Source organism: Copadichromis virginalis, linkage group LG7, assembly GCF_057382275.1.
Source record: "Copadichromis virginalis isolate Kocher_CV1m ecotype Utaka linkage group LG7, C_Virginalis_male_GT1.1, whole genome shotgun sequence".
In the NCBI taxonomy this organism is placed as follows: domain Eukaryota; kingdom Metazoa; phylum Chordata; class Actinopteri; order Cichliformes; family Cichlidae; genus Copadichromis; species Copadichromis virginalis.
The window spans coordinates 4400115-4415569 of NC_140624.1; the positions used below are offsets into that span (position 1 = coordinate 4400115).

A 15455-nucleotide genomic window follows, 5' to 3' on the forward strand; every position below is an offset into this window, starting at 1 on the left:
GAGACGGATTAGAGAGATTAGAGTGACTTCCTTAGTCCTTCCTTCTTCTTTGCACTTCCCCATTTTATATCCTATTTTCTGAGCCCTCATCCTGCTCTTTCTTTGACACCTTTGTCCTCACTCAGACCTTTTATTTTCATTCCTTTTGTCTGCCATGTCATTACCCTAATGAAAGATAGTCCTAATCCTCCATATACATTTCTGTCATCACTCACCCAGACATATTAACCCATCCGCTATTTATTTTATTAAGCAATATCTATATGCATGTTCACATTCAAAGGCATGCTCATTCATGTCCATTTACACCTTCAGCATTTGTTTCTCTGCACCGTTTATGCGTTTAGTATGTGCTGCTTGATGTTTTACTGCTTGAATTTGAAATCAAAATTCCATCCTTGCAAAAGTCTCTGGAGGTGGATGTGCATCGCTGCTGCATGACTTTTTGAAAAAGTGGAGCAATTACATATTCCCAATGGGACTGGGAAGCGTGACAATCTGATTTCCTTGTGTCATCTGGGACCAGAATGTAAATGCACAAGGATCAACAGACCAGAGATACATGTAGATTCAGCTGTTGTTGTTGTTGATGGTTTGCTGTTCTTTGCTCAGTTTGCCCAATTAATGGACTTAAAATGGGTTGTAATTATTTAAGATTTGTGATTTCTTAACCAATATTTTTTTATTTGAATTTTCCAATCCCTCGTTGTGTTTTAGTTGCTGCGCTATTGCTTTGGAATTAGATTTTTGAAGAATGACTTGATTTTTTAAATTTCAAATGTGTTTTCTGTAATCATTTTAAACATAAAAAAATAACTCTTTGATTACTCTCGAATCAGCTTGATTGCCTTTATTTGATTCATTTTGGTGATGTGAATTAAACAATAAACTACAAAGTGTTACCCACATTGTAAACGCACCAATTTGCTTTCATTTAATTCTCTAAATTCTTTGAAATTGCAACACAAGTGAGCCATAAAGGAGCGATTTCTTTTACTGCTCTGCTGTGTTTCCCTTCCCTCGTTTCTAACACAGTTTCACTCCTTCTGTCTCCGTCTCTCTCTGCATGGGCTGTGACACCATGACAAAGTGCTATTTGACAACGCTCCCTTTCAGCCTAGCGAGAGTCTATTGCTTTCTGTGCTTTCCCAGCACTTATAGCCTTCCTTCTTCACGTGTTCTCTTTCTCTGTCCCACGATACAGAGATAAGAGGCAGCGGCGCCACACACCTTCGTAACTGAGCACTTTGACAGCTGATTCAGTGTGCAGATAGAGTACACTTCAGCTAATATTTACGTAATGAAAGTTCTAAACATGCTCTCAGCAGTCATGTGCTGCTGCATGAATGGAAAAGTTGTTCTCCTGACCAGTTCACTGCACAAATGTGCAGCGCATATTGATTGCAATGCTGCGATAACATTGCTACATTATTGTAATGGACCGGCCTTTTAGCCTTGAATAAAATAATTCTTTTTGCCTCTATTGTTTCCCGACAGGGTTATTTAGCAGTAAAATAAAAAGAGGCCAACCAGGGTGCTCGGGTGAGCTGAGCTGAAGTCTATAATTACCCCAGAGATGGAAGGGGGTGAAGAGAGAGAGGTGGTCATTTAGATGGGATGTTAATTGTAATTACCGTTCCTGTGGAATGTTGCCATAGCAACCTTAGCCACCGTTGGACTTGGCCTGACCGTGGAGACGCTATGTGTGTGTTCATGTGTGTGTGTGTGTGTGAGACCAAGGGGAGAGACGTCCACAAACAGTAGGGCCACTCAGAGTCCACGTTCAATATCCAGCTCTTTAATGCACACATCCCTCTCTAACTCCGCCATATCCTCTCTCCAATCACTCTTGGTTCTGTGCCCTATTCTGTGCCTTATATCTCTTACTCTCTACTTTCACTCATGTAGCTCCTGCACCTTCTCCCCCCATTCATTTCCTTGTTTTTTTGTTCCTCCAGTTGCCACTCACTCATGCACCACTATTTTGCTTTCTGCTCCGCTGCTTCCTCCTCTCATGTCGGCCGTTAATCAAGTAGTTCAGATAGAGTGTACTTACTTTCTGTTTCGCCATATTAACCAAAGTCTCCTCCATTTTCTACAGTGTAAGTAGCTGTGTGTGTGTGTGTGTGTGTGTGTGTGTGTGTGTGTGTGTGTGTGTGTGTGTGTGTGTGTGTGTGTGTGTGTGCGGTTGGGCGTGTAGGGAGAAGGCCTTTGCTTTAACAGCTGTACCTGTGATTCATGTCTGACAAAAATAGCTCGTAGAGGAAATAAGGCATGCAGAGTGCTCTCCTCAAGACCAGGGCCTGGATGTGTAAACGGTGTGTACACACAAAAACCATGCATATGCTTCCCCCCCCACACACACACAAACTGCCATTTAGAAGAATGTGAGGTGAGAAGTGTGTGTATAATGCATAGATTAAACCTTTTTAGTGGGGGTCATTACATAGTGGCAAATAAATGAAGAGGATATGACTTGATATATACTGAGGACAGCATGAAAAATAAAGAATCACTGACTGAAACAACTATTTTTTACAGAGCTTTGTTCTCTCATTATGTTATTTGTTCAAACAGACACATTGAATTGCACAATCTGCCTGTATTTAGTTTTGCTGCAGACAAAATTAGCAGAATGACGATGGGTTTAACGCTCAGTCCAGTGCGAAAATTACACCACTAGTGCAGATACGCTCTCTCACACACAAACACAAATGCAAAGTGATCCAAGTTTTAACATGGGAGATTGACTTTAGTGTCAGTAATCTGGTGTGGCTATAAAAAACATCTTAAAACTACCAGACAGACATATTTGACTTTGACAAATGTTATCTTCCTGCCCAGCACGCTGTTTACTGCTTCATGCCTGCTCAGTGTGTTTGCAGTGCAAGGTGGTGTGGCCAGTGGTTAGTCAGAGGTTTTCAGTTACAAACAAATTGTGACTTCTGGCACTTCGCTGAGTGCAAATATTTTTTGCACTGACACCACGGCAGCATGTTTGTATTATTTAGCAATCAGACAGAACAAGTCAAAGTCAACATTGGCTTTTAAACCAGAAATTGTATCGACTGTCTCATCTTTTTAACCGTATCATGCCCCAAAATAGAATCTGTAACAAAAGAAGAGAGACTAAATACGAAGCTGAAACTATACGATTTTTTGCTACTCATTAGTGTAGTTGAGCAAATGGATAAATTAATATAACTCCATCGTCTTCTGGATAATGTGAACTGGGAGATGAAAGCCTTCCCGACAGACTTGGAATGAAGCAACTCTTGCAATCTAAACTTGTGCCGATAAATGCAAGTCAGCTAAGAAACATTTACCAGGGTTGCAATTACAGGGATGATAGAAACCTAATACAGCTTTCTGGCATTTTTTTTATTCTTCATTTTAACTGAATGGTCTCTTAATCAGACATATCAAACTGGTGATTGATTAAATACATGGGACTATAAATTAAAACAGCTTGCAGCTTAATAATACATGCTGCTGGATGAAGGTCAACAAGCAAAACTGAAAATAAAATTATACATCATGACGTGCTGTGTTCCTGCTTTGATTTGGTCACTGCTTTTCAAAGTTCAGAGACTTTTTTTGAGCAGATCAGTGTCCCCAGAAGAATGAGAGCTCATCAGCGCCTCACTTTTGGAGGTTGATGAAAGAAATCTCTCACATAGCAGTTGTGGCAGCTAATCCAGAATAAATACCGTGAATATTCTTGGAATTAATTCTGCAAGTAGCATTTTAAAAGACTGAGGAAACAGACTTTTTAGAGGGATGAGATTATGAAGAGAGCAAGCAAAAAACCAAAACAAAGTCTGACCTGAAAATATTGAAGGAGTAGCTTGAAGGGGACAAAATGAAAGAGGATGCAAAGAGTAACTAAAGAGAAAATATACAATGCAAACGTCTGTGTAGAGATCTGAATAGAACATGATGTCAACGCACGTCTGAGCAGATCAGCGGAAACAAAAGGGATAAAAGAGACGATTCCTTTTTTGTAAAAATAAAAAATAGCTCAAAAGAAACCCAGATTAACAAAGCGCTCAAGGGTGACTCCAATGAGCTTTCCCAAGGTTCTTCCTGTGGCTGCAGGTGGACTATATTGAAAATTATATGAATGATTAATGATGGCTCCCTTTTCAGGATATATCGTTGTGTGTGAAGGCTGAATAGTCAGCCTTGCTGCCTCGCCAGGACCTAAACCTCCAGCAGGCATCATTGCCACAATACCCTCACAGTTAAGGCCACAGTGGGATTACACTGCATGGAAATATATTTGTGAGGAAACTTTGAATTGTGAGTCACCTCGTTTTAAATAACAAATAATTTAAACAATGTGATTTGCCCTAAATGTTGTGTACTTATGTTTATAGGATATATGCAACACCCTAACTCTAATATTATATATAACTGTATTTATATTAGCAAAGAGTAAATATATAATAAAATAGGATAGGCTAAAAAGGAGCCTTTATTTTGAAAATAACACTTTGGACCAATGTCACCATGAGACATTTTATTGTGAGACATCTTCACAGATGACTATTTCAGTGTTAGAGATGTAATGGAAAAGCAATAAAAGCGTGTGACATGTAACCCCTTTCTCTGCCGCTTTGATCTGATTAACTGTGTTGTGACATCAGTTGGGGGAAAGAGTTGGAAAGAATAAACCTGAGGGGTTTGTAAATCCAGCCAAATTCACTGGAGGGCTTGGAAACTGCCAAGACAGAAAAGCGCAAAGACTCAAAAGGACAAATTAAATATGTAATATTAAACTCCAGATGACCTGAACCGAAATCACAGAATAACCCCGATCATCCATGTGCAACGAAAGCAAGATTGTGGTGAACAGACAACTGGAATGTCAGCTGACTTTTTGTACTGGGAAGTCCAAAAACTGAAAGAAAATGACTTTGATACCAAATGATACTGGTTCCCTAAAATAAACCAGCTAACTTGGATGAACTGAAATAAGCGCTGTCAGCAGCTGCCACATGCTGAACTAAAGTCTTGACTACACTGCATTTCACACGCTGTGTGAAGAGAAAGGCAAATCAGTGATGACAATAGATCCGGCTCAAGAGGGTGTTTTAATTGTCAGCATCATGTCATCACAGGAATACCATGATTGTTTACACGCGTATTGCTGCAGTAACGTTAACTTCGCTAACGTTTCGACTGTCCACTCGTCTCTTCCAGGCCATGAAGGTCTGCTGCCAGCATTGTGCCATATAGATTTTCATTTGGGGCACTTTGTGCTGCAGTGGAGGAGGACACTGCTCCTGTCACATCCGATCAGCTCGTCTGTTCTTCTTCATCTAAGCTCTGTTTCTGTCTGCCTCACCCTCTGACCTGGCATCCGTACTCCACAGAGCTCTAGTCAAACCTCTACATCTCAGCTTAACTGTGAATCAAATACTACTTGATGTTGAGGAATGGTAGTATTTCAGATCACGGCATTGAAAATCATCCAGTTGAAGACATGACTGAGGCAAAGCAAACTTCAAGAAAAAAAAAAACTCATGGTATCCTATCTTGCCCACCAGTGTAAAGATTTCATATTTCATTTAATCCAACATGTATTGATTTCTGGGGAGTGCGGAGTGTGAAAGGAGAGAAGAGGAGACGTAGTAAGAGAAGGCTGAGATAGTATCTTTCAGTTTGAAATAGGCAAAACCAAACATGTAAAAACACACAAGTCGGTTATTTTTTTTCTTTCCAATCTTTGGTTTAACCTCATTATCACCTTATTATCTGTTTAAAAACCCCATTTATATATAGACACCAACCACTCAGCCCCACATCCCCAGGCTGAGTAAGCAACATAGCATGTTTCTGTCATTTTCTTGGCCTCTGGTCCCTGGGCCATCTGAGAAAGGATCAATACCCATCGTTGTCTGCTGCTCCCTAATCACAGCTCCACTGGTGTGAGATGAAGCAGAGAAACAGGCTGTGTAGTTTCCTCCTTTCCCTGGTCTTGCAGTTTCCTCTTTGTCTTTCCTCTCTCTGTCTCTTGCTGCAACCAGACTGACACCTAGTGTGTGTGTGTGCATAACAGAGCTGAAAGGAGGCATTCACTGCGGTGCCAGAAAATGTTCATGTGTTTCAGTGTCCTTTGAAAAGCAGCCAATGGCCTATACTGGCAATAACTCGTCTTTGATGTTGTGTTTCATATTTCATATTCATATTTTCCTTCTCATGTCAAGTTTTGATGTTTGTGCTGAGATGCTGCACTTGATGTCTGGCTCTCCCTCTCTCCATTTTCATTACATTGTGCTAACCATGCTTGCGTGAGAGCAGCGTGTTAATGAATAAATGAATTAATTAGATCTTGTTTGATCCACCATCATCATCAGGCGTCTCTCCCCCTTGGTAATGACCTCAATAATGGTGCTGACTTTAATGGGATTTTAATTGATTTAGCTGCTTTAGTTTCCTGGTGTGTATGTGCCCTGCGCTATTCAGACAAAGGTGAGCAGCGGAACCGATCCCTAAATGCCTGAAACCTTTCCTTTCATATCCCGTTTTTCCTACACAATTGTCAATGGTAAAACATTAAATCAAAGTAAATTAATCTTTTGTGCATTAGCATTCAGGTAAAATTGCACGGCGAATTTGTTCTGGTTTGACTGAATATATAAATCTTGGGCTGAAATGCTTTTTCTCATGATTTTATTTGAAAGCACTCACAGATTCTGATGCCCCCAGGTCCTCTGGCAAGCTGCTCGATAAGGGCCAAACACACCAAATCTGCCTCTCCATAGGTCTTATTAGAGCCTAGTGTAACAGGAAGGGGAGCATCACCTGACATGCATTGAGGCAGTTATCCAGTAGGTAATTTGGAAGCCAGGAGAAGAAACTTAAGGTCTATTATAAAGCCAGGACATGCACATTTATTATTTATTGTTCACTTGCGATTTCCTTCAACTACATTACTGTAGAGGAGAAATATATTATTTGAGACACACAACAGGAACATGGTCCACAAACACAGCATACAGCATTAGGATGCATTCTTGAAATTTGACAGTAATTATTTTCTTAAGGTTGTTAAAGTGCACTGGGTTATGAGAGATCAAGCTCAGTTTGACTATTTTAGGGATGAGAAGAGAAAAAGCGAAAGCACAGAGAGGTGAAAGACAAAACACAAATTATAGGAGAGAGGTGACAAAGCTCGCACATATTAGTGACATATAAATGCATTGGATTGTGTGGAGAATAAATACTAAGTGCATCATGGGAAGTTCTCCAGCAACCCAAACCCATAGCTGCATAACTAGGGAATGGTTCACGGTTACCTGATCCAGCTCTAACTATGAGCTCTATCAAAAAAAAGGGGAGGGTGTTTAAGCCTAATTTTAAATTTAGTGTGTCAATCTCCTAAATCTGGATCTATGGGGTGATGGCCTGATATCTGAAGACTCTGCCTCCTATTCTACTTTTGTAAACTCTAGGAACCACAAGTAAGCCTTCAGTCTGACAGCGAAGTGCTTTGTTGGAATAATAGGATACTAAAAGGTCTTTAAGGTGTGACGTTGGGGGGATCATTCCGGACTTTGTACGTGAGAGGAAGACTTTCAAATTCAGTTCTGGATTTAACAGGCGTTGAATGAAAAGAAAAAAGAAGCCAGTAGAGAAGAAATATGAACTCTTTTCTAGTCCCTGCTACTATAATAGAGACTTACAGTAGTAAAAAACACATGAATGCTCTGCTCTGATCTGGAACTACAATAGTGCACCGGTTAGCACTATTACCTCAGAGCAAGAGGGTCCCAAGTTTGAACCAACCTTGCAACCTTTCTGTGTAGAGTCTGCATGCTGTCCATGTTCCTAAGTTAGCTGGTAATTCTGCTGTGAGCTGTTGCTGTTTCTTTGTGCTCTGTAAAAATGGACTCTGAGGTAGCATGGTTCTAACTTTAGCAAAAATGAGCAGAAGGCCCAGATATTTGTTTAATGTTCTCACTGACAGGATGTATCCTGGTCAACAATGTTTCCAAGATTCCACACATTGTTATTGGAGGTCAAGGTAAATAAGTATCTTACACACCATGTTTGGATTTATTTATTTATTTATTTATTTATTAGATTTTTAGGGCCAAATGTAATCTAAATTTTGTTAGAAGTAGCCAATTACATGTTATCCAGGGATTTCTGTTTTTACCCTCTTAAGCCCCAAGGGAGTTTCTGAGCTTCCTGCTCAAAAATGTAATGCCCAAATTTAATTGATTATTTCTCTGCAATTACAAACTCTGTCCTAATAAAGGTCATCTTATCTTATCTTATCTTACATTTGGTTCCAGGATTTCAGTAACCAACATATAAACATCATCTGTGCAAAGATTTATGTTTCTAAAGTGAAACAGTGAAAAATTACAGCCCTGTCAATACATGAATATCCAGAGGTTGTACAAAAATGTCCAATTTTGGCACGCAACTGGACACCATGCCAGTTGAATTTTTTAGGTATTAAAGAGCAGAAATTAATACATTTTATTAACAGGCCTAAAATGCTTTTTTTTTTAAATATATTTTTGAAGAATTAACCACACATTTACATGGTAATGGCCCTTTTCTGCAGTGCACATGAAGCTAATTGGTCTCTGGCCCTTTAAACTCCGAGGGGCTGTAACTTTGGTTTCTTTTGGTCAGTTTGCATGATTGACACCTCTTTTTAATCAGTTTAGCCAATAGAATCAAAGTAATGATGCCATGTCACGTCACTTCAACCAATCAGATGTTGCAATGCCAAAACCCACGTGGGCCCAAATTTGCTGCTTGTGGCTTCTGTCCAGTCACGTGTCTGTAGGTGGGTCTAAAATGGAGGTTGTTGACAGAAAACGGCTCTGAAGGCATGGCTAGGTAGGCATGGTAACTACTGATAATCACGTGGCTACCGGCTACCAGTGAAAATAACAGCAGAGGGTAAGCCAATCTCTGTCTTACACATTTGCGCTGCTGTGTGTTTTTGTGGTTTTCTTTTGCGGCTCATTCAGTGAATTTTGGTCTGATCGTGGTGAAACTTCATGTGTGGATTCAGTGATAGCTCTGGAAGCTAACCAGCCTATCTTTAGCCGGTTACATGAAGTCTGGAGAATTTCCAGTTCGGTTTTGTTTGTTTAGTGGTCTTCTGCGCATTTACGTAACTGCTTGTTAAATCATGGCTTGTTTTCGATGTGTTTGGTGGTTGTAGAAATGGTTTATGTGACATTTTAGCTGAGATTCAGAGGTTTCTGTGGATACCACACATGTCTGGACTTATATTTCTCACCCCGTCTTATATCCAATTAAACGTGATCTCCTCCCAGGGCGTGGGGCTTAAGTGGTTAAGAAATGCCTGCAGTGGCTCTCTTCCACAGCTTATCCTGTCTTCCTTCTCTCTCTCCAACCTGTAGCAGCAGATGGCCCCGCCCCTCCCTGAGCCAGGTTCTTCCTGTTTCTTCCTGTTAAAAGGGAGTTTTTCCTTCCCACCGTCACCAACGTGCTTGCTCATAGGGGGTCATATGATTGTTGGGTTTATCTCTGTATGTATGTATGTCTATCAGAATACAGTTCAAACCAGCACAGTTCGGTTCCTTTAATGCCGATACTGTATAGTAAATTCACAGAGTACCTATCATCTCCAATTTTGTACCATCCAGCGAGTGGAAATAGATCACAAGGAAACATCTCACTAACTTTCTCTTGGGCAATACGACGTTGGAGCAAAGAGGAAATGTTATTTAATCCTGCATTTACATATTTCACGTTGTGCATTTATTTGATAAGTTTCTCTGCAAAGGAGTTTTCACAAAATATTAAATATGATCATTTTTGTGACCCAACACTCAGTTTTTGCTATCTTGCACCCATCTCATTCAGCTGTTGAGGCACAGCATTTTAACAGCTAATGTACAGTGTCAGTGATTTAAATAGAGTTCGCCACAGCAGAGACGATGAAGACCAAAAAAAGAACAAAGAATAGCATGTCTTTTGGACACTTGCAGCATTTCCTGTCTTAATATCCTGTATTGCTGGAATTGCTATTAGCCTGAATAGACACTGACATTTACCTGAAGAATAAAACTCAGTCCCTCATTATAATCTCACTGTTTCCTTTGTAATTGCCTATGACAGTTACGTGGTTGTTGTCCATGTGTCGTTAGTCCAGACGCCCCTTGTGATAAGCTTCTGAGTGCAGATAGGTTGCAGTCCTGAGGCGCCTGTCATAAATAAAATGCATTACCACTGCAGCTGCACCGTTATAACCTCCTCTCGGCTGTGCTCTCCTGTCTCATCACCCTGCTGACCACAGAGGTGAAGTGGTTACACAGTGTGAATGTGCGCATTTGCACATTCTTGTTTGTGTCTATTTGACATTTTAAAGCTAAAAATAAAATTACTGGTCCACCACGATGATTTTCAACTCAACCCTTTTGTCATTTAATTTAATGTTCAGATGATGTTGCTTGCTCTTCTACCATTAAAAATTAGATTTAAAAATGCTTAGCTATATAAGCAGTTTAATTGGAAATACTTTCTGCAGAGCTGTTTTGTCCTTCCCTGAATGATTTATGATTCTGTAACACTTTTGAGAGCATTTCCAAACACATGAAATAACCTGACATTGAATTAGTTGTTGTAAATAATAATAATCTTCAATAGTTCATTTACATGAACACACGAGTCATCTGACGTTTGGTTTTTGGCTAAACTGTTTGCTGTAGCAAATTTTAACGTTGTATAATCTGTGATAGACTAATGGATTGGAATTATTTAGTTCGTCTTGTATCAGGCCAAATGCTAGAATATTGTCCTTGGAGATATGAGTGATTGTACCTTCTGTGTGCTTTTAAGGACATATTTAGCTTATGAAAGCTGTTCTGTCCTTGCCTTCATGCTAATGCCCCAAACAAGGCCTTGACTTTCTACGTTGTTCTCAGGCAGCCAGCCGACCAGAAGACAGGATCAAACATGGGAGGAGGAGATCTCAGCGACTGGAGTCAGATGCTCTTTCATCTCTTCTCTGCCATGCCAGCACACACTCTAATGCTTCATTTTCCCCACGCACAGGGGAGGGAGTCTCCACAAAGAGAGCTTTCTGAGCGAACTCTCTCCGTGTCTATCTCTCGTTTTCAATTCCGCTTTAACTGGTTCATCCCTGATAGAAATATGGATCAAGATAGACTTAGTTATGCGCTCCAATTTTGTATGCATCTCTCCCCCCTGATGTGGAAAAGAGTAAATATGTGCTTATTGCTGCTTTTCCTCTCAAGAGAACCCGGAGCTTTTGCCGACTGTGATTGCACCGAATGGTTTTGTCTGAATGGACTATTGCACAAATGAGGCTATAGTCATTTCTTTGTTTCTTTCGGAGCAATATTCAGAACATTTGTTACATCCAACCTCTGTGAATTGTTGCCACTTTCAAGGTCACCTGAATGAGATTTGGTTTCTTTATGTGTAAAGGTCAGTCTCTCTTTACATAGTGTCGACTAGTGTTTGCTTCCCACTGCTCTCCATTTCACAGCCTTTCAGAACTGAAAAAGAGAGAAAAACATATTTGCTCCATCCTCTGGTTCTGAAGTCTTTTGAATTTCAGCTGATCTCTATATACTATAAAAAGGTAGATGTTCTGTGTTTGGTCTGTCTTATTAGAAATCTGTTGCCTATGGGCGACACAAAAAATATTAATAAAGACTGAGATTAAAATGCTAAAGTAGCTTCACAGAGAGTTTGAACACCCAGGCTAAATAAAGCAAACCTCCAGAGGTGAAAGATGTCACAGAAATCTGAGAATATCCAATTTACTGCTACTTATTAGGATAAATACCAATCATTTACATGATATAGATTTACACTGGAGTAACAAGGCAAAGAAATTTCATGATATCAAATTGCCTTGAGCAAATTTAGTCAGAGTTTGCTATTTCGAATCTGCAGACATACAGGATTTAATTATGCTGAATTAGCAGCCTCGAAGAAGATGTGTAAAATTTGAATGTTCAATCAAAATGGAAAGTATCTTCAGCTGGAGAAATTTGGCCTGGGAGATGAATGAATATATTTTATACCAGAGAGAGAGGGAGAGAGACAGCGGGAGAAATAAAAATACAAATTTCAAACGCTTACAGTCTCATCTAATCTGTTCTATTGAAATTATGTGAAATTATCATATCCTGGCAGGCTAGAAAAAAAGAGCACTTTGGAGGTTCTCAGTGATATCAGTTATATAAATTTGAACTCTTTAACTTGAGTAAGCCTCCAGTGAGTCTGGCTGATTCCAGTTCACCTCTCAGCATTAGTCTTTGATCTCTGACCTTGGATTTCAAAATATCGGAGCATATGTGAAAATCATGTAATAGGAGACAAAAAGGAAAACGGTGGGCTGAGTTAGCTACTCGAGGTAACCGAGTAATTATTTAGTGTACTGTGATTTGTGGAGTGATTGTGCATTCTGACTTTGGGTTAGAGGTGGGCGGATCGACCCAAATATCTTTAGGATTGATACCAAAGCACTGATATCGCATCAGTACGAGTGCAGCAGGATTGATACTTTGTTTCTATCCTCTGAGTTTAGTAAATAGTTCAATGAAAAATGTGTTAAATAAAGTATTGTTTTGGAAATAAAAATCAGCATCTGAACCTTTTAATCTTTTATTATTCTAATAATTCTTTTTCTTCTTCTTTTTTACTGTTGGACGTCATATGTCAGAGGTAATATTTAAAATCGGTACAGGTATTATAATAAAAAGAACATTTCTCAAAGTGTTGTAGATATCAGATTTTTTTTTTTTACCAAACTAAGAATTGCTAAAACTCTTTCTTCTATAGTTTCATTTTATTTGTGTTAATTTTCCAACTTTAAAAATTCATCAGTTTTTATTATTATTTAATTTTTTTTTTTTCACATTTAGTTTTCGTTTCATTTTAGTTAACTATAATCACCTTGGTTGGTATTATTAGACATAAACCTTCAGTTGAAGTAGTTGTATTGTACGTATAGGTCATATTTATTATACGCTTGGTCAAAATTATATTAGTGATACTGGCTGATGTGAAAGGCCATTAGTAACCTACACTTGTAGAAAATATGTTGCCTCTATGGATGTTTATCAAAAAAGCTGTTTATCAACAGCTCCATTTCATATCAGCGAGTAGCCTTTCCTCTTTGTTCCCCGGTGTTCACAGATGCCTGTCACGTCACCATGAAAAGACAAGAGAAAGGGAGAGCATGACACAGATGCATCCCCCCTGACTGACAGACAAGCAGGCTGAGAGGTGTAGCTGATCCCTGAGAAGCACTGCGGGCTTAATATCCCCTCTATATCCTCTCCTTGCGCCGTCTGGTGCCACGAGGCTCAGGTCTGACGTCAGTGTTATTTCTGTCCATCTCTTGGTCAGGGAGGGTTCATCATTTCAAATGCATTATTCACACCGGCAGCATAAACCTAGACAGATCTTATCTCAATAGGGCAAAGCAACCATCACCCCTGGTACACTGGCTGCATAAACAGAAAAGGCTCTGGCTTCACTGTTTTTCACAAATACTCACAGAAGGACTTCTCAAGAAAAAGGAGGGACTTCTGGGAAACCCATGGTCTTTTTAGTTCTGATGTCTTAAATGGTCCTACAAACAATGTCAGGTTATTCAGCAGTGACTGATGTTTTGAATGTCAACGGGCATTGTGCTCCACACCTTGTTAGATAAGCTTTCCTTTCCCCAAAGAATCCACAAAAATCTGAGCTACACATCCTCATGCTCAATGAATACAGGATAAAAAACATTATTTTCACTCATGCAATCAAATGCAATTACAGTTCAGCGTAATATTGGAAACATGACTCTTAATCTCCTTTTTGTCAATATGTTTGTTGTTGTTTTTCCTCAGTGCATTGGTGATCGTTAAGTCATTTTATTATCTGTACTTTCTTTCCTTGTTTATAGTTTACATCCTGTTTTTTTTTATCTGCAGCCATCCTGTTATTGAAAAGTACACAAAAACAATGGCAGCATATTGCTGTGTTGAAGCCCTTCATTTCAGTTGTAAATCCACTATAAGAGCATCATAAAAAAAAATTTGATTTCTATTCAGTAGGAAGAAAATATGAAAATTTGTTTAAGACTTTTCTCACGTCATCACAAATGGGCGAACATTATAAAGATATTGAAAAATTAAGTCTACACCCACATGAACTTTCACAGTTACCAAATGATGATAAGCCTTTCCCAGAAAAGAACGATTTTATAGATACTATTTAAATTATGCACAATATGGTTTTACCATAGTTTAACATCAGTTCTGTAGCACAGCAACGAGCTTTAAAAACACTACTTTACTATTTATGCATCAGCCAGTCAAAAAACAATGTTAGCAGTAGTTTCTGCAGTGCTTTCTATCATTACCATCAGCACCATATTACATTTTAATTATTACATGTTTTATTTAATTCTGATTTCTGGCTTTTACAGAGCGATTACACTGTCTTAAACAGAATGGAACTTACTCTCTTTTTCAGCTTAGTTAGTCATTATTCATATCATTCCTCCCCTTTAGCTTAGTGTATATACATGACTGTGGGGTTGAGAAGAAAGGCTCATTACCGATGTACACAGCAGCCATCAGCTGCATCTCTTAACACCATAATTGAAATGTTAATTTTTATGATATTATTACAGGATTATGGCCTGTGTTCAGAATGAAATCCAAGGTCTTGTAGAACAACGAACAAACGTAGACTCCCCCACTAAAGTCCACTGGCAGACTCAGTCCTAGTTGAGTACGTAGTGTGAGTCTGTGTGACCAGACTGTGTGTGTGTGTATTCCTCAGCTAGTGTCAGTTCAGTGTCAGTGTCTCCTGTTTTCCATTAGGCGTCTGTAAAAACTCAGCTCTGATATGCTAATAAAAATATTTGGAACAATTCACTATGCATGCCTTCATGAAGACACTGTCTAGGTTAATGTGGGTGTACGTGTGTAGCAGTGACTTTTCATGAATAGCTTTACATAAATGAGATTCACGTAACCTCATTTAGCCATTTTCCCCATTTTTGTTTTATTTTATTTTCCCCAGAGCAACTTTGCTCCTCTGTGCTTTTGTTTCCCTTCCCATCTGTATGGCATATGGCCTGATAGGCAGATGTGATGCTTTTTGTACTTTAAACCTGATAGGTAACTTGGCGTTTTTGTCATTCAGATCACTATCTTGATTGCTTTCTGTTGCTTTGATGACCTGAGGGTGGCTAGCTAGTGAACATGGTGACCAGCTTTGTCTGTTTTTTTTGCCAAACAAAAATACAATCAATCCCTGCACCACAAGCTCCAAACACACCAGTGCTCTGGCTTTCACACACACACACACACACACACACACACACACACACACACACACACACACACACACACACACACACACACACACCTTTAGTGATTGCTTAGACTAATTAACAGTTTAGCTGTTGGTATAACTGT

At 39.3% G+C, this 15455-nt stretch overlaps 1 long non-coding RNA gene across 1 annotated transcript; it reads left to right on the plus strand.

Annotated features, from left to right (window-relative positions):
* The first annotated feature begins 8825 nt into the window (after window positions 1-8825).
* LOC146704237 (uncharacterized) lies at window positions 8826-11622 on the plus strand. Its single transcript, XR_014921648.1, has 2 exons — window positions 8826-8928; window positions 10926-11622. It is a non-coding gene; the product is annotated as an uncharacterized LOC146704237 (long non-coding RNA).
* The last annotated feature ends 3833 nt before the right edge of the window (window positions 11623-15455 follow it).